Source organism: Condylostylus longicornis, unplaced genomic scaffold (genome assembly GCF_029603195.1).
Source record: "Condylostylus longicornis isolate FDR11 unplaced genomic scaffold, ASM2960319v2 ptg000013l, whole genome shotgun sequence".
NCBI lineage: Eukaryota > Metazoa > Arthropoda > Insecta > Diptera > Dolichopodidae > Condylostylus > Condylostylus longicornis.
This window is the reverse complement of record NW_026577982.1, coordinates 5,416,424-5,437,748: the sequence shown is the minus strand read 5'-3', so window position 1 is coordinate 5,437,748 and position 21,325 is coordinate 5,416,424. Positions and strand designations below refer to the sequence as shown.

The following is a 21,325-nucleotide window of genomic DNA, read 5'->3' as shown; positions in this document are numbered from 1 at the left end:
TAATTTGCTTTTTATTTAAATGAAATTTAAAAAATCAACTATAAAAACAAAAAGTAATGAAATTCATCAGTATTTTTAGAAATAGAATGAACTCACAGACACAATTTTCCTAAAATTTCAATTCTTTAGATAAATTTGTTGTAGGACATGAGAACTTAGGAAATAACGTTTTTAAATAATAAAAATTTATATAACATTCTTCTTAATTATTGCAAATTTTTCATAATTTTCCTAAACATGGTAATGAAATTTTATTAATTGTTGATAAAAGATGTGTTCACTAGTGATTTTTGACTCATATGCGGTTTATTCTACTCGCTACTTGATTTGTATAAGTCCCTTAAGACTCTTATTTATTACTTAAACCTTGTTTTTGGAGGCATAATCTTTTTAAAATCCTTAAAATTGAAATTAAAGTCATAATTTATTTTTATGCTTTAAAATTATAAATTTCCAGTTTAGAATATAATTTTTTATATATAGTGATAAAGCTTTATCAACACACGGTCTTTAGATTTAGAATATACAGTAAACATGTGCATGAATTTCATAAATAAATTTCAATTATTTTGCCCTTAAAAAATTATATTATTAGCTTTAAAAATGTTATACTTATCTACTCTAAGTGCCTCCAATGAAATAACAGTTAATAACAGTTTTAATCGGCTCAAAATTGCGATATTTTATTGAAGGATTCTATTGTTGCTAAGGACAGTTTTTCAAATAATAATACTCAATATATTGCGATTAAATTATAAAATTTAACGAAAATCTTATTTTAGTGTTGCATTGAATAATCCAGTATTTAATAGGAAAATTAACAGAACACTGAAAATTTAAAATTATTATATATGTACACATATACTCTTGTAGGTACTTACATATGTAAATCAAAAGTGAAACCGCTGTCGAACGAAATTCAATAGCTTTAAAATTTATATAATAAACACAGTGTATTAAAGTAAACATATGCGTTGCGTCGGCGCTTCTTTACCCTACGAGTCATACAAAATTTATTTTACAATTGCATTTTGTTTTCACATTCCATTTCTTCTCAATAGGTCACTTCTTTCTTCAATACCCATAGTTCAAAATTAAAGTGCAGCTAACCTACAAGTATTTAACAATCAAAAGTTAAAATCTAAGAATTTTAAAACTAGTAAACTGTAAATCTTAAACTACTAACTTAGTTAAGTTTGTATATGAATAAAATCAGAATATCAATAATAAAATCTTTGATAACGTTACTTTTTTTAAATTATAATTAAAAATTATTTGATATTATTAAAATACAATACCGGTTTGAATATTTTAAAAGTTAAAATAAATAAAAAATTTTAATTTATTTCACTTTAATAATTTTGCCTACTGTTCTTTCTCAAAAGAATATTGTTTTTTATAATATGCTATAACTGTTTAACTGTTAACTTTTATCTTCTAAGCATACTAAGCATGTGTGCTAAGTATACACATAATCACACATGAATATTTTAAGTATGTTTACTTAATTGCTTTAATACTAGTTTACATATGCGTGTTTAATGGATTGCCTGTAATATTTTTAATGTTGTTGCTGCTTTTTATACAAAATAATATTGTTTTTATGAAAAAAGTTCTTGTATATAAGAAAAACTAGTATACCTATAAATATTATCCAATGCACATATGAATAGGTATACAAAATAAAATATATTTGATATACCGGTTAAATTTACATAATCTGATATACAATAAGTATAATAGCTGCCGGTAGAAATATTAAAATTTATAGCTTAAAAATATTATTTGTAAATATTTTCTTTATTTCTTTAAAATTATTATTATAATATTCATTATAATAGAAAACATTTCAGAAATTTAATAAATAACAAAAAAGTATATATGTATATGAAATTTAAGGGCAATCTTCTTCTTATAATGTAAGGTAATTCCGAAAGGTATACAACAATATATACCCTTGGTTAGAGGATTAAAAATGGGTAAAATTTTTGTTCTGAACTGGGTGTCAAATATCAAGGGTTTTCGAGATACAGGGACTTTAACGAATATTCCCGAAATTTTTGCTTGTCACGGTTTTTTATAATTTCCGTTCCGAAAAATATACAAGCTTTAAACATACTGTTTTTGAAAGGGCTTAAAATCAAAATATCACTTTGTTTTTGTATTTTACGTTTTTTCGAAAACGCAAGCATTCGAACTTTAGAAAAATTCCAATTTTTTCAATTGGACAATTTTGTAAAAAACTTAAAAATTTAAAAAAATTTTTTTACAAAATTTTGCCCAGTTTCTTAAGCTTTAATTTAAGACAATAAACCTTAATAAATTTTTTATGGCACAGGAAATAATATAGGAAAAACACCATTTATTTAGCCCAAATTTAAGTTAACCAAAGATGTTAAAGGCCTTGGTCAATTGTGCTGGCTCAAAACATTATTACTATTTTTTATTTTTATCAAAAAGCAAACAAAGGAGAGTTGATCCGAACCAAAATTTTCACAATATTTTTCTCTATATTTAACATACCTTGCATTGACAACATTCATTGCAAGACGGAATTGCCCAAAAAATATTTTTATATTCTTTACACATAGCTTACAAATTCAAAATTTTTCTTATTAAACTTTAAGAAAAAAAAAAATGAATTTGATTTTGATTAATAACCCGCTCATTGAATTTCCATTTGCATTTGAAATTGGATTTTAGCATTTGTTTTTTTTTTTTTGTATTTAAATGTTATTTAATATTTAATTTTTTATTAAATGAATTTAGTTTTTAATAAAAAATTTTAGTCAACATCATGTATCGCGCATAATAATTTATGTTTGTCCGGGATTTTTCAAATTTCTTGCGAAACTTAAAACAAAATCAAAATTTATTTAAGTTAAATTATTGCTTTCGATTTTGTTAGGTAAACTGTCAAAATGAGCGGATTACTGATCTGCATCAACGTCATTTGAATAAACGACTTGGTTTTGAACAGTTAAGCTCATCATCCAAAGCGCATTTTACAGGAAAACAGCCAAACTTTTGAGATGTTCATAAAAGGGGTTTAATATAACAGCTCGCTTCCTTACTAGTCACTGAGGCCACAATTAAATATCACTTAAACAGGTTTTCCTATCAGTTATTCTGTTTGAGTATTAAATATAGAAGGCTTCTATTCCATTTCAGAGCGTATTTTTTCTTGATACAATTAAGGTTTCTTAATAAAGAATTTAATTTTAATTAAAATCATGAAATTAATCATTTATTTGTTATGCATTATATCAGAATCTGTACATACTTAATAATATAAATGAAAATTATTCTAAAATATTTTTTCTATTCTTTATACATAAATAATGTTCTTAAATAATTTTCAGTATTGCACTCAATAAGTCATTAATGAACCGGAACTAATAGCAATAAATCATTAATTTTGTAGTGATTTCTTTGTAGTAATTTTACTTTAGATGGTTAGTTATGTGATTTTGTTGTTTTTTTTTCAGATTTTTATTAAAAAATGCTTGAAGCGTTATTGTAAATACACAGAAAAATACAAATTTATGCTTAGACATAATTTTTCCATAGAAATATTCAAAATGGTTTAATTTTTCAATTGGTAATAAAAAAAATTTGTAAGTTTATATTTAAAAAAAATCCTTTAAAAAATCATAATTGGCTTTCAAATCAAAAGTATATTTTGTATATTGTGCATAATTTTGCATACATATTTGTATATTAATATACTTATGCATAAATTTCATAGATAGTAGAACTTTTCTTTGTTCACTGATAACCGATCCATTATAAAATTACAGTTTTTTTCCTGATTATCGAAAAACTCTATATTTAGTTCTGCGATTAACTAATGAAATCGGAAGAGAGTTATATACTTTGTTGTAAGTCTAGTAGTAAATTAAGAAAAAAAAATTTATATATGTAAAATTATTCTAAATTATATTCTAGAATAATTTTATACAAATTGGAGGGAACAATTGAATATTTCTTATCTTTTACATATCATATAGAAATTTGTTTATAATATACTTCGTATAAACCCGAAAAAATACGAAGTATAGCTACAAAATAATTTAAATATTAATGTTGCAAAATCAACTTACGATACAGTTTAATACCCTGCTTAAAAAATCTACTGTATTTACGATCAAAAAGCCAATATAAATTAAATTTGTAATCTTAAGTTTAAAAATTATTAATAATTTTAATCGATCTTTTTGTTAAGAATTGTTTTGTAACTTCATATTCTTGCAATTTTTGCTTCTCTAACGTGACGTTTCATTCGTTAATCAGAAGTATTTCGAACGTAAACTTGTTGTTTGTAGATGACAGAGTATTGTCTTGGGAATGGTAGAAGAAAACAGGTTAAAATAAGGCCAATATAAAATTGAAATAGAAACCAGGAAATTTAATTAATTAATTATAAATCAAAAATAATCGATATACTATAAAAAGAATCAATTTTGAATATTGTCAAATTTTAGTATTTTAATTCGTTGTTAGTCATGTTTGAATTAAATATTGCAAACAAAAAAAGGAAAATAAAATCAAGTTATAAACTTTTTTTTTCTAATTAAATTAAATTTTTTACCTAGTTTATATGAAATAGGAGATTAAAAGACACCTGGAAATCTCTTGGCAATGTAAAATATCTCGTATGTCTCGTAGCATAACAAAAATCTTTGCTTAAAAAAATTTTAAAAACTAGTTTATTTTTGTTATTAATTTGTTAAAACCAGTAACCGATATAAAAAGGTGATAGCGCCAAATAATAAATCTTAAAGTTCATATAGTCTAATTTTCTTACTTTTTTGTATTTTTTAATTTGTACCTAAGCAATAATTTTAATAAGTTGAAGAAAAGATTATTATCAGAAAAAATTGTTCTTTTTCCATTTTTTTCACATACCATAAGTAAAAATTTAATTATTGAACAAAAAGAGTTATAGGTTGTTAATTTGTGAATTCGTTTATAATGCCGATCGAAACCTTATATAAAATCTTTAATTGAAATACATGTATTTGTTTAGAGACACTGTCGTGCTATTGGTTTGAGTGAATTGCCCGAATATTAAGAATTTTCTAAAGTTCCAATGGTAGAAGTTCTGACTTTCTACAGTTTTTATTAAATTTTAATTGAATGAATATTTTTTAAGGAAGAATTCGACAATCTGATAACTGATCAGCCTGATTAAATGTGAAATATTGTCACTATATAAAATTTGAAGCTATATAAAATTTGGCATATTTTAAGTACGTGCTCCGTTCTGTTTGTAAAATTCAGAAAAATCCTGTTTTTGCAGTGATGGTAAATAATATGTCAATTTCCTCTCCTGTAAAGGCCGAGCAAGAACACAGCATGTTCTTTAAAATTAGCCTTTCCCTTAGTGAGTTGCAGTTTCAGAGTCAATTTTGAGTTCAAATCATATTTTTATGTGCACTGATTACGCAGTGATTGGACATAGTTGAACATTTTCTATTATAAACCAGTATTGTGCATTTCATGAATAATATAGTGTGTTCGTTTTTCTAGTTTCTAAAGATCCTTTTGGGTTTTTTAGTATTTTTATCACAATTTTTTGGTGCTTTTGGTTCATTCTTAAGTAACATCTTAGAGTTGTCACAATAAAATAAAAATTTGCTACATTTAGTTTTGTTTATATCTTAAAATATTACAAAAATTCAAAAATTTCATGCTGAACTTACTAAAATAATGAATAATTATAACCCATATATTGCATAAGAATTAAAACAAATCTTAAAGAAAAAAAAACAGGTTATCATAAATTTGTTCAAAATTTTCACAACTATATTTTTTGGGTGGTCTTTAAGAATTTATTGACAATATTTTTTTTTTTCCTTTCTGCAAATTTTGAATGCAAAAAGTAAAATTTTGATTTTAACAATAAATCAGAGTATTGAAATTTGTTGAAATGACAATCTAACAAACTGTTATACAAAAAAAAATATCAAATATAACACAATCTTGGCAAAAGGGGGTTTAGAAATTAAAATAAAATTTTTTTTTTTTTGTTTTGAAAAATATTGGCAGGAAAATATTTAGCAAATTATAAAAGATATTGAAATCGAGATAAACATTTGCTTTTATATTTTTTTTACTAAATTAGTGAAATACGTATAACGGTTGCGCTTGTAAAAATAGTTTGGCTCGTTAACTAACAAGTTTTAAACAAAGAATATAAAACGCTTGAAAAATTGTTTATAAATTTTTTTTTATAAACTAGCTTTCAAGTTGCTTACACATTATTATTTCTTATAATATATTTTTAAATTTGAATCCTTGCAATGAAAGCATGAAAGTCTGAATTTCCCTATTAAAAATTGTTTAAATTAAGGAAATAAATTAGTTATAAATTATTTATAACGTGCCGTAGACAAATGATCACTGATTGCTTTTGACAAAACGCATACTGGGCGACAAATTTTGTTCTAGTTTTTTAAATAATTTTCGGACATAGGTACATATTTCAAGAATAACACATTTAATTTTCCAACAAGTATTTAACGAGTCTCAAATTGCTGGTCGACCAGAATAAATTGAGAGACGTGATATTGCCGACCCTATATGTGGTAAGAATACAAAAATTTATTTACAGAACACAACAAATTTATTATTCATTCTTACAAATTAAGTTATGCCCTATTAATCCATGACTCATTTTCAATGTAGTGCGGTAACGTTATTTACGTGTGATTTTTATTGGTCATGATTTGCAACAGGTTGCAATATACTGATCGCAATAAAAAATAAATAAGCCCAATATAATTGATCATTTGACAGTTTTACCCTGAAATTTAGAAAAATATTTGAAACTTTGATCATTTCTAACAATAATATTTTTAGGTAAATTTTTACATTTATCGGAATTAAGAATTGTGTTGCAGTTTTGACTTCTGTTGATTACAGAGATTCGGAAATGCACACCGATAAATTGATGTTGCTAACTTTTCAAATTTTAAAATTCTGCTAAAAATTTTTTTTTAATTCCAGTACGCTCTCTCATTAGCATTAAAACACCGTGTAATTTTCTTTATTTTCTAGTTATAGTAAGTACTTAATACCCATATATATATATAACTATGTACTTATACATAGGTATATTGTATAGAAAAAGTTATCACTTTTTAATTAATTAATGCACATAAAAAAATATGTTTAAAAAATAAGTTACAGTTATTAAATTAGCAAGTTAAAGAAAAAAAAAAACCAAAAAAGTAATTTTTTATTTTCAAAGTCGTATTTAATTACACATACGACAAGTAAATATAGATTTTGTGTGTCGTAATATATTTTTCACAACGCAACGCACCCTTGTATTTGTTACATTACATATTTTTACATTTTCTTATTCATAAGTTGGTATATCTGTGTGAATGTGTGTAACTAGTTGTAAAACGCATTTTATTTAACATTGTGTTATGTAAGCCAGTCAGAGTAAGCATATTATGCATTTTTATGGTACCAATTCTTTTTCTTATTAATATTCCAATTATAAATTCTAATTGAATTATTTATACATTCAATTTAATTAATTTTCATTTGATTGTAATAATTAAGGTAAACAACTCTCGATAAAAAAAAACAAACATAACCTATATATGTATATATATAATTGTATGTACTTAATACGAGTATGTATGTAGGTATGTAAGTATATAAAATAAAATTTAAAATTCAAAGAAAAAATGTAAAAGAAATAAGAAAAAACGAAACAAAAGAATTGTAAAACAAGCAAAACCGCTCTAAATTAATTCCAATTAAAATAGAATTAAAAATTTATTGAGTAAAAACCAAAAATAACAGTAGCAGGCACAGAGTAAAAGCAGTAACAATAAAAAGAACACCAAAAGCAACTAAAACACTAATAGTATATTATATGTACATAAAATAGTATAAATAACGAATCAGAATTTTTTTTTACCAGCTCTCCCCCACCCGATCTCCTTAACGCTCTTCGAATTCCATTTAAAGAAGTTAACAACGAAATTAAAGGTAAAGAGAAGCGATGAAATATAAGCAACCGCAAATTGAATATTAAGAAAAAAAAAAATCGTGATCAAATTTTATTATTTATTCATGTGCATTATAAATATGCGAACTATTCGTAAAATCTTTTAATAACCTAATAATGTGTATATATACATAAATACATACACCTTATGAATATGTGTGTAGACTATGTGAATATTTAATAATTTTTATGTTCACCTGTATGATATCTTTACAGTTAAAATGATTTATTGACATAAGTAATGCTTGATATGTATGTTTGAGATATATGTATATGTTTGGTAAACACAACCCATAACACAATATAAAACTATAATTCAAAACACCATTCATAAAAATCAATAGACAAAAATTAGAATTCAATTCAATCAAAGAAGAAAACATAAAAAAAAAGAAGCTTAGAAAAAAAAATTCGTTATTATAGACTTATAGACGGCTGACAATAGTCGTGCGCATAGCATTTAAAATTTATAGTCAAAACAATTTCAATTTTAAACCGAACTCAAAATTTTTTAAAATTATTTCATTAGTCTATTAGTTTTGGAGCTTTAAATGGCTGCGTTCTGTTGATTTATCGTAATTGTATCATACTTTTATTATGTTTGTAAATAAAAACTTACCTAGAGGGCTTCAAATAATTTCGAACTTCTTAGGCGGTTAATTGATTTGAATTGAAAAAATAATCTCACCTGCAGTTGAAAAACCTGTCACAACTCCGGAAAACGATAGGTTTCAAAAAAAAAATTGCATTATATCTATATTAGGTACCTCTAAGCTTCTTCATACCTCAAAATTTCGTGTTGTGATCTCTTAGTTTTGATATGAGAGCATGAGAGAGAGTCTTTTTAGCAAATTTAATAATTTAAAAGAAGAAAATTATTGGGATGCAACTTACTGTAAGTGTAAACGAAAGTGCCATTTGCAAATTTCCTGAAAAAGTAGCCTAGTTACATTATCGAAAAAAATGGGCACAAGTTTTTAAATTTTGCGATATTTTCGAAATCGCCGTTCAATCTTCTTTAAATGATATTTTCGAATTCGAATTACGTTCTTTATAAATAGGTGAAAAACATTTTCCTAACTTAATTTGCTTGCTGTTTATTTGTTAAGTTTCCAAATGAGGAATTCGAGTTGTATAGAGTACCATAATGAAGTATAAGGTTTTCGTTTCTAATTCCTGTATATGAAAACAATTTTATGATGCTCAGTACAATTCCCTTTCAATCATTTTAAAATTGAATGATTCAGATTAAGAAATAATTTTAAAATTAAATTTTACTTTTCTTTATTAATCAAACTTTTGTTGAAAGAACGGCATTTTTCTGTAACGCCAGGTTACTATTTAACTGCAATTGCGTCAACGATCAAACGCTTGTGTATTTAAATGCTGCAAGTTTATTCTACTGTTTATAAACTTGCATGTAAACAAAAATGCTTATAAACAAAACACAAAATAAATAAAATTTATAATCACTGGAACTGATTAGGTACCGTTTCTTGTTTTATTTTTTTTAACAATACTGGATCAATGTCACCAACTTCAAGTGATGTAATTTGCATAATAAAAAGTTATGAACTTCAACAAATTTATGATTTTGTAAGTAAAATTATAAAAAAAACAAAAAAACATAAATTTTCAATTGCAAATGTTTCGAACATTTTTCGAAAAATATTTCGATGTCTAGTCGCATATTTCTTTTTCCAATCTCTAATAAACTATAAAATATCGCAAATAAAATCAATTCAATTATTATATCTAGATACATATGGTTATGTTCAGATTGTGTTATATATAGGCAGGCTATATATAGGCTTATATACAGATACATGTTGAAATATTTTAATAGATAAAGCGATACTAACTGTATTAGTGCCTACATACATTGTTTATTTCGAGTTCTATATACATAATGATTTTGAAATAGGTGTGGTGAATTTATAACGTAAACTTTAAACACTACGTACTTGTATATTTGGTATTTATACTTACATATATTCAATGTTTTAAGATTTAATTAATGTTGTGGGTACATTTTTGTTGCATTTGTGTAATGTTATACACTTAGAAGGTGGATATTGTGAATAGTATAGAAGAAATCTGCAAGTCAACATTGTTGGTTATTGTTATTTTTTCTTGAATAGTTTTTTTTTTTTGTTTTTTATTGTACTTGCCAATGTTCGTTATTATTTAACTTTGTATGTTCCTTGTAGCGAAGCTAGATTTTCATTATTATATTAGGAATTCCTCTATTGATGCTCCATATATGTTGTTCTTCAATATGCAGTTTAAATAAAGCTCACCTTCGAATTTTATTTATTCGAAATAGATTTATAAAGCTAAAATTTCATTTTTGGTAAACGTGTTTTTTCCTCGTATTATAAAACCTACAACAATCTACATACTTAGTTGAAAATTTCTTGCAAAAATTTTAATAAGGGAGTTGTTGTGAGAAAATTTTAAAAAGAGAGAATTGTCACTGATTTTCTTTCCTTGTAATTTTGAGTTTCTACACGAATAAAACGAAAATTCAAACGAAATTTTTATAAATGTACAGGTGCATTCATAAACATTTCGTAATAATGCTATTTTAGATTGTTTATCTTATTTAATTATATTAGATTTAATGGAAAATAACGTAATGATCTTATTGAGCTTTACAATGTCCAAATTTTTTCAAATTATTTGTTACTTTGCAAAAAGTTATTTTAAATGTTATATAAATGTGCATTCCATTTATTTCAAATTATAAAAATTAATTGCGTTATATTAACTTAATTACAAGCTTCTTCTGTACATTATCAGTGTATAACAGTATATCTTTAAAAATAATGTTATACAATTAAATTTAATTTCTGTATCTCATATTTTTGATGATTTATTTTAAACTCAACAATTAATTCTAAATTTTTTTTTCTTTAATTACAGGAACTTTTTATCGAAATTATAGAGAGGAAAAGTAAAAATGTAAGTATAACAAAATAATCTGCATACTTAAGCATAAAAATCGTTAATATTTATCGAATTAATTTCAGAATAAGAAAAAATTAAATAAAGAAAGTTTAAAAATTGGCTTTCATTTATAATTAAATTTGTACTTACAAAGTTTATACAGTTAAGAGTTGTAATATTTGAAGAGTTTTGCATAAAATATTTTCCAAAAATAATTTTTTTTTTAAAAGGAAGTTATTAAAATCAAAAATATTAACCTTTTCTTTTAAAAGATCACACACCTAAGTGAGTTTTTCTTTTTATTATGCAGCAATAATAACGAATTTTTTTACTTATACAAGTGAAATGATATTGTACTTGTGTATATAAATCCAAACATACATATGTACCTATAAATTGCTCACATTGCTTGTGCACAATATACTTAGAGAAGCAATATAAATTATTTTGTATACTGATGTAAATATTAAAAAAAAAAGAAGAGAAAAAGAAGTTTTAAACACTAAAAAATCAAAAAACAAAAATTTATTGTACCAATAATTTTAACGATGCCAATCATTTAACAATGAGGTCATCCATTCCATATTCCCATTCAATTTTATGAAAGTAACTTTGAAATTTCCTATATCTATATAAAAATTTAATTTGGAATAAAATATTGTGTACATATGGGAAAAAAGCAATTTTCCTTTATGGTTGATTTAATTAACAAGAATTTTAGTGAAAAAATTGCATATTTACAGGCGTATTAAAATAAATTGTTTGAGAAAAGTGCTGCTGTAAAGATTCCTAAAATTCTATTGTATCGCTTTTAAATGGAGACATTTTCCCTAATTTAGTCCTAACTTCTTAATTTAAATCAAAAATATCAACTACTCAAAATCAACTACTGCAAAAATATGTACGTATTATAAAGTAAAATAGAAGCAAAATAGGAAATTGTTGAATATTGAAGAATGACTCCAGTATGTTACAAAACTGCAGATATGTGTTTGAACTCCCAGCTAGCATCGAAAATCACTTAGCTCTTAAAAGGTTTCCGTTTTATCCGGGGCGCAAGAGATACTTGATAGTGTTCAGGATATTTTAACATTTTCTGCAAGATTTTCTATATAATTAACACAATGATTTTACAATTAATAACATTATTTTATAATTATTATTTTGTTACAATGTTGGATTTAAAATTTCTAAATTTCAATCTAACTTTATTTGAATATAAAAACGTTATTAATTGATTTATTTACTGTAAAATATGAAATGAAATTAAGGCCGACCAACATAAATAATCCGGAAATCATAAGCATATTTTTTTTCTTTAAGATTTTTATACTTTTTTTTATGATATATGTACATATACATATAAATGTAGGTACAATGGAAAAGCAAGTAAAATTATGTAGAAAAATTTGAAATTTAAGAAGGAATTTTCAGACGATACCTTCCATAACGTGGACCACAGACAATATTGTTTAGAGAATTTTAATATATGCTAAAAATATATGCACATGTATGTATACTCATATTGTTTTTTAGTACAATTTTTCCAGATTTTTTTGCAGCAAAAAAATAAAATATTAAGCAAAAAGAAAAAGGCCAAGTAAAAAAACTTTAAAACCAGAAATCGCACTGTTGTTGTTGTTCTTTCTTTTTTGGATCAAACATTTTTGTTATCTTTTTTTCGCTATTTTTTGTTTCTTGTATACTCTTAAAATTCTTCATCTCCTTCTGGTCAATCTTTGCTAACTCATTGTTATTGAATTAAAATTATTTTTATTTTTCTCTTTTTTACATTTTTTGGGTTCGCTTGACTGGACCAAATGTATATGCTTAAAAGGCATAAAGCCGGTCTTTTATATTGCAATTATGTATGTATATACAAATAAATTATACATATAGACGTAGGTATGAAGTTTTTGTATGCAAAGGTATAAGAAGAGATAATGTACCTTGTATATACCGAACCCATAACTTCTTTTGGATTTTTTTTTAAATACCTTTGAATATTTATACAGAGAGCTCACATATTTTTTGTTGTTATAATTTCATGTGCTGCACACAGTGCTGGATTTGCTGTATAATTGTGGTCTATGTCATTGGTAATTTGTGGAAAGCAATATTTTTGGATATTCTAATAAAGTTTCCAAAATAGCAATGAAGTTTTGAATCCATTAACAAAATAAACATCAATTTTAGGAATTTTTCAATTTTGGCAGAATGAAAAATGTATCCATGAGAGTAGTTTTATTCTTCCCTTCTCTGATAGCCTTACTTTACTTAAACGAAACTGTAAAACAAATCTTCAATCAGTGTAGCCTCTTGAAAGTAAGGTGAATTTTTTTTTATTATGTAATACGTAGCATTTAATCCAGATTATCTAGATAAACTTCATGAATAAAAATTTCAACTTCAGTACGTCCCTATACTAAAATTTTGCTGTTAAAATATTTCATATGCATAAATGTATGGACGAGTACATAACAGAAATGAATGTAGTGGACTAACTACATAGTGTATAAGAGCTCGATTGATTTACAACATCATCATTAGGCTTTAGGGCAAAAATCACAACAAAGTAAACGTATGATAACGTTCTTTTTATTTCACCCTTTCTTATTTTCCTCTCTTTTTTTTTGTACCTTATCTCCCCTTTATTAAAAGTTTTGTTCAGCTATTTTTGTTGATTGTTGTTATCGTCAGAGTTTTGCTACCTTACAAAGCATTATTATACATATGCACGGTTATATTGGTGTAATCTTGACCTAGAGATTTAATATTTCATTGTTGAAACTTGGAATATGGTTAGCCTTTCTTTTCTTGTTTTTTTTTTAATTTCTTCTTGTTCCTCTCTGTATTTTGCACTTTTTCAATTCACATTTTTTATATAGTGATCTGTTTTTATGGTTCATCATTGGAATGTTGTAATTATCCTCTATGTACCGTGATGTAAATTTAAGAGTTTTGTTTTTTATTTGGTTTTAGTTTTTCTTGTTGTTTGGCGTTTCTTTTGTTTTTTCAATATCAAGTTCTTGCATACGCGATTTTCTTCTTTCATTGTCCTAAAAAAAAGTTCTGATTTTCTTTTCTGGTGTTTTTGTTTTCCTTTTTTACTAAAAATAAAGTAAGTCATCCATTGTTGCCAATTTTATTTAAGGTGGACACAACAATTTATGAAAATAAAAAAAAAACAGAAGATTTAAGTTTTTATAAAGAAATTAGGAGCAACATTCCTTTATTTTAATTAAACGGATATTAAATTAGAGAAAATCATAAGACTCAAATTAATTTTTCTAACAGGGAATGCGGAATTGCTTACTTACTACATAAATATTTGTTTAAAATTGGTTATAGGATTTGAAATATTTTAAATATCAGGACGCTGCTATAAAAGAAAGCATTAATTTGACAATTTCGTGTTATTCATTCCACTTTTAAAAGTAAGTTTTAGAATTTGACCAGGGCGAGACTGACGTTCGATATATACTTCAAATCAAACTTTTGATTCATCAATTTGTTGCGTGATTCGATTGGACGTCGATTACAGCTACAATATTGATCGCGTAATTTGTTAAAGTGCTTACGTTCCGCCGAGATGTGCCTTTGAATTCGGAGCTCTTTTAATCAGCTAAAACATACTTGTAACGTATGCATGTAAAGTATGATAACTATTTTTTTTGCTCTTCTTGACAGTTTTATTAAATAATAATCTCATCACCGACTTTTATTGTGGTTAATTGGAATGTACTCAGTCAACTTAACATTTTTTTTTTTCTTCGTGGACCAACTGCTACGAATTTTTCTCATAAAAATTTATATTCTATGTGTGTTAGTATTCTGACTATATTATATTTTAAAGGTTACCCTTTTAAATTTTTCTTTTCATTTACTTAGTCCTTCTTGAAAAATTTAGGTACAATAATCATAAATAAATAAAAAAAATTAAAGGGATGAATTTTAATGTCGCCAGTTGATTAGTTTAGTATCATTTTACATAACCCCAAACTTCTTCTCTTCTTCTAAATTTGGTGCAGTGGAGGTAAGGTATGCTATGTAGATATACTACGAAAGCATTTTAAAAATTTTGTTTTTCATTATATTATACTTACAAATAAGTATATGCTTAAAACTGAACTTGTATGAACATACCTCTTATAATATGTATTTCCAATATATTATGTCAAAAAGAAAATTATATATGCCTGTATGTTTTGTACTTATCACCAGCTTTTACACAAGTATTGTTCAGATAGAAACTGTTCTCGACACAACCAAATGCATACATATAAATCCTTGCTTAGAATCCGATCCGGTTCGATTTAACCATTAAGGTTGGACTGTTGTTGCCGCATCTATGAAACAATCTTGCTTTGCTACTAATTTCTTTACAATAAAAATCAACTTTAATTTTGAAACTCTTTATTTCTTTTCTTATTGTTTGTAGTTAGCTGAGAAACTGAACAGCTTTTTACTGCATAAAACAAAATTTTCATGGGTAAAATAAGCTTTATAATGCTTCATTTACTAAAATTCCAAATGATTCCAAAAATTCAGTTGAATAAAAACCTATGTATACTTACAAGAAATTATTTTTTTTTCCCTAACAATATTTAAAATATGTAAATAGGTTAAATTTAGATTATAAAGATAAAAAAAAATTTTGAAAATTTGTTTACAATTCCCATATCACCGCATCACAAAAAAAAAACGAAATTGATAGGAGTAAATAATGATTATAAATTAGATTTGGCAATACCAAAAAAAAAATTATCAAAATTTGATGACAGATGTCGTTAAAGCTTTTTATCGTACTCATATATCATCGATGTATCGTTTTAAATTCGATTAATGATCAAAATATAAAAATAAATTTAGAATATTTTTAAATGTTTTTAAAAATTTTAGCAAAGTAACCTCAGAAAAAAATAAATAAAAAGAATAAAAAAATTATTAAAATTAGTTGAAAAAAATTAGTCAAAAAAATATTTTAAAATGTCGCTCTAGACGGAAAAAATTTACGTATATTTTTCAGGTGCCTGCAAAATTTTAGCAAATACCAGTTAATTAAGTATTTTTTTGTGGTGATTTTTTTAGAAAAATAAAAATTTCTCACGATTTTTTTTTTTATTTTTTGACAATGAAATTTTTTATTAAAATAGTGAAAGTTTTTCCATTTTTAAATTTTGGTAATTTAAAAGAAAAAAAGTGTTAAAAATTTGATATTTTCATCGGTGCTCATATGATTAATAGTTGATCGTGTAATTTAAAATGTGATTAGTAAGAAGAAGAAAAAAAAGAAAAATAATTTCCTGTACTTCTAGTGTTTCGCCGTTTATGATCTCTTTTAATATCAAAAATAGTACCGGAAACAAATTTACTTATGTAATATGGATTAAATATACAAATAAAAAGGTATTTTGTTAAGGTAATAACAATTTTAAATTAAAAATTTTTTGATTTGTAAATTTTGGAAATGGATTACATTTATTTTAGTTATTTATTTAAGTAATCGCTGTTATAAGTAATCATTTTTATAATAATTTTAATGTTTTTGGGAAGTTTAATTGATTTGCCCATTAAAGAATATGTTTTCGACGTCTAAAAGTGAAGGGATTTTTTTAAGGATCCGCTTTTTAAAAGATGTGGAATTACGTTGAATATTGATAGCAATACTTATAATTCGACTTGTATACCATATGTAAGCAGAAATAGAAAAATGAATACTTATAATTCAACTTGTATACCATATGTAAGCAGAAATAGAAAGGACAATGTTCTCTGAGTCGTCTTAACGCGAACGCTTTTTAAAGCACTTGTCTGATAATAAAATTAATGCTCTTTATATAAATAAAGAAAATTATATTTTCATAAGCGCAATAGAGCACAACAATAAATTTTTACATATTTGCAATATTTTTTGACAGTTGTGTAAAAACTAATATTACGGGGTGATTTTAATGCGCTAGAAATTTATTTTAATCAATTTTAATAATATTCGCCAATCAGACAGTGTTATGACGCTAATATCCTCCAGTCGCAGATGTATTAGATTCATTGTACGACGCAAATCTACCTTTGACCACAACTTATTTGTCGCGTTACACGTTGTTACATTCGACCATCTGAGGTTAGTGCGCTCTATTGCAGAAGCTTGTGAGTGTTTAAAGGCATGCCTAAGTTCTTCTTTTCGGGTAGAATTCCGAGTTATAAAACAAAATTCAACTATTAAATTTTAAATTCCCTTAGTTTTTTTGCATATGGTCGAAAATCATCATAATATCTTCCTTATCTTATGAGGTGTTCTCAGCATATTAATTTTTCAGCGTGAATATGAAGTTGAATATTATGAGTGGTGTTGCAATTTCTTTGAATGAATATATGATATTTAAATTACTGTATATATAAGAACTTTTCTAAAATTTGCAATTAATTAATGGAATTGTTAAAATTTAATATTAAACCCTCGAATTAAATTATGTTTTGAGAATTAGAGTACTTTCACCTTTTAGAATTATAATTGAATATATGTGCTTAAAAACACTACACCCGTCTTGTTAATCAATTAGATATTGTAAAACAATAATAATTACTAAAAATGGCAAATTTAATTGAAAATATATTTAGTATAACTTTCAAGGATTACAATCATAAACAGACTAGTCGCAATTCTTATTATTCAACTTGTTTTTGTATAAAAATTTATTTTTTTTATTTGTAATTTGATATGATCTCCAATTCAATTATGTTAAACCAGTTGTCGCGCGAATGTGAGAATGTAATTTTGAAACGGAAACTGATTTTTTTTATCAGTATTTTTCTTACGTTTTTTTTTAATTAGCTACATATGTATGTGTTTTTGCTAGTTGATTGAAATTTCGATGCGCCTTGACGGCTCAAATGAAAAATAAATAACTAATTACATTTATATTTTAAAAATTGAATTGTACCATCTTAATGCAAGATTTTGATGAAATCGAAATGAAAGATTAAATGAAATTTAATTAAGATTAAAAAATATACTTTGATGCGTTTTCACAAGTTTTTTAGTTTTGATTTCTTTTTATTCTAGTTCAGAAAAATCTTGTTTTTTAGTCGTTCATGAGAGTAAAACATGAGATTTGATAAGTTGTAATGATAACTGACGTCTTTTTTATTTTTTTTAAGAATATATAAAAAATTTGATATCTTGTGGTGATAACATTTACTGATCGTAGAACTAGCCGTATGAATTTACTAGCCTTTTATAATATAAATCAAATGAATTGTTATTTTCGATCATTCTTAGGGTATATCAGCACTTGAGCAAAAATAATATCACGTTGAGTGCTGATAATGTAATTTTGAGCCAATTGAGCCATATTACTTTTAATAAAAAAAAATTCATTGCAAATCCTATTTTTCTCATCATAGTGTTAGGCAATGGTTTTTTTTAAAAGAAGTTTTTCCCATAGATCCATTAACTGTTTGTTAAGGAAATCTGAAAAAGAACCAAAAAAAAAACTTCTGCATGTATAGAATAAATTCGGATTTAAAATGATGTTACTTACTTTATTTATTCTAGCCGGTAGGAGAATGTTTTATTTGTGCTGAATATTCAATTTCTTCTGAAAATTTCATTATTTGTTTCTTTAACTGAGAGATACACTAGCAATTAAATGACCACACACCTATTTATCCTCTAGAATGATTTATCAATTTTTTTAATTCTTTACAAATTATAGGTGATGTTAACAGCAAATTTGTCGTAATAGAAGTAAGATTAGATTAATAGAGTTCCGATTTCGAACCAACTTTTAGTAATTGTGACTCCTCAGCTTTAAGATCGCCCAGTCATTAATTAAATCCAACCTTCTCGGACACAAATCCTTTCTTAACATTGGCTATACTTGAAATTTAACTATTAGTTATTAAAAAAGTTTGAATTTCGTTCGAGTTTCTTTACTGTGAGTCTCAATATTCAATTGTTTGAGTCATAACATTGCTTATACAAAATTTCAAATAAACAACATTTGTAAATGTCAATGATTACACATGATTTACCTCAAAATAATTATTCTTTACTAAATTTCATTGATATTCACCCATTTAAACGTGCTTTTGTATATATATATTATTCTTGAAAATAAGTGTGACATAGATCTTAATAAACTGGTATGCAACTTATACTTATTTAAACAATTCCGCGGCATTATACCACAAATATTAAGTAAATCTAATTTTAATTCCTATACTTTAATTATTGAATAAACTTCTGCTTGTTTTTCGTATAAACATAAATTGGATTTTAACAATATTTTTTTATAATCCCGTCAGACAATTTAGTTATTAATAACCTTTAAAATAGATTAAACTGTGTGTATGGCTGTTGATCTGCATTATTGAATTAAAAAAAAACATTAAAATAATTTTATTACTTTTATACAAAAGCGTATAATATTTATGAATATTTATAAAAAAAAAAAATATTTTCTGTGAAATTTTAACAATTAAAAATTAAAAAAAAAAAAGAAAAATAATTCCATGACAAGAAAAAAATTAAATGTGCCATCGTTTCTTTATAAAATTTCAACTTCTACGTGCATAATATGAGTGTGACTTGTTAGTAAATGCACAAGCTAGCAAAGCATATCTGTAACATAAATATTTATTTATGTGTAAAGTATATGTTTATGTATTTATAAAATGTAGAAAAATAATTATTGTTACGATATTTAACGAATCCATTCATCATAATGTTAATCATAACGTAAATTGAATTTTTTTTTTACTTTTTCTTTATAATTATAAAGAATTTTTTATTTTTTTTTTATAAATTTAATATTGTTACAATATCGTATTCATAAAAAACTATGGATTTACATCTAAAAGTCGTTGAGCCTTATGAACGTAACCGAACATTTTTATATTTTAGATTATCTACGTAATCCGGTTCAAAATTTTGACTACTGAATGGCAACGCCAGGTGATTTAGGAAAGGCGACCCATTGTCGTCTTTCCTAGAAATATAGTGAAGGCCGAATATAACTATCGTAGGTTTTTGTTTGTAAAAATTATGAAGATTTGAAAAACGTCCACAATTATTCTTTAAGAGAGTTTTCCAAAATCGGGCCAATTAAAATGCTTTTCGAAATTTCATTCAAAAGTTATGAAGTTAAATATCCGTAGAGTTTTGAACACAGACCATGAAATCGAATTTTAATTCATCAATAGCTACTGAATAGATATCGTCTAGTCTATACTATAATTTGCCAAATTAAAAGCAAAATATTGGTGAATTGGCAAATTTCCGCCGTATTGTGAAGGTACCCTCCAATAAATAGCAAACTGGTTTTCAGTGCATGAACATGCAGACTACTTCTTTTATTGAATAAAAATGCGCCTAATGGGGGGAACATCAACTTTTTCAAAACACAAAAAGTGATATGTCTTATGATAGTTTGGAACAACATTTCCCGAATATTGCCTGATTTCATCTTTAATTCAAACCGTATGGAATAATATATAATTCGCATATTTCTTTTATAATTTTAATTCTTTTGTTTAAAAATTATTTGTTTTTTTCTTCATTTTATTTTTGGAATTTTAAACGTTTTTAATTCCATAATTCATAAAAATTTTAATTTTTGATAATTTCGTTTTCTTCCGCTTTAATTTTCAGGTACAAGTATACATAGGTAATAAACGTCGTTCAGGTTTGTTTATTTATTTGATGAATTATATTTTTTTTGTATTTTAATGAAATTGGATTAACTTTCGTTTCGTTATTTATTGTATAATGACAGTAAGTACAATTAAATACCGTGCACGGTAAAAGTATAATTAAATAAGAATTTAATGGTTTATGATTCTTTCAAATGAAATGGACAACTTTTATCGCAAAATATATATTTTAAACAATTATTAAATTAAGTATGTGTACTTAATGTTAAATTTTTATTTATGTTTGTATGCATTTTAATCGTTGTCACGTTTAATTCCGCATTCGTATAACAATAACAATAAAAATTGTTTATAAAATTCACTTTCTTTATTATTTAAATTGTTTATTTTTTTGGTTGGAATTTTTAATTTCGATATTATTTTCATAAGAAAGTTAAAGTAGTCGAAAAAAATGATGTTGAGTGAAAATTACTTTTCAACCATTTTAAAATGAAAGCGTTATATCTTCATTTTTCGCCATTCTATCTAAAATAATTTGTTTTATTAAAGTAGCCTTACGAGTTTGATCCCTTTGATTGAAAAAAAATCATTGAGTTTAATGTTTCAGATCTATTTAACGAAATTTTCCGTTATTTACAAAAAAATAATTATATATTTTCTCAATCGCTAATTCTCAATGACCAGTGT

General features: G+C 25.0%; 1 long non-coding RNA gene across 1 annotated transcript in view; it reads left to right on the top strand.

Moving 5' to 3' along the window:
- The window catches only part of LOC129605611 (uncharacterized), an 87,887-nt gene that overhangs the window by 16,703 nt on the left and 49,859 nt on the right, over window positions 1-21,325 (top strand). The window contains exon 2 of the long non-coding RNA XR_008696729.1: window positions 10,958-10,996. This is a non-coding gene — a long non-coding RNA (uncharacterized LOC129605611). The remainder of the gene's footprint in view (window positions 1-10,957; window positions 10,997-21,325) is intronic.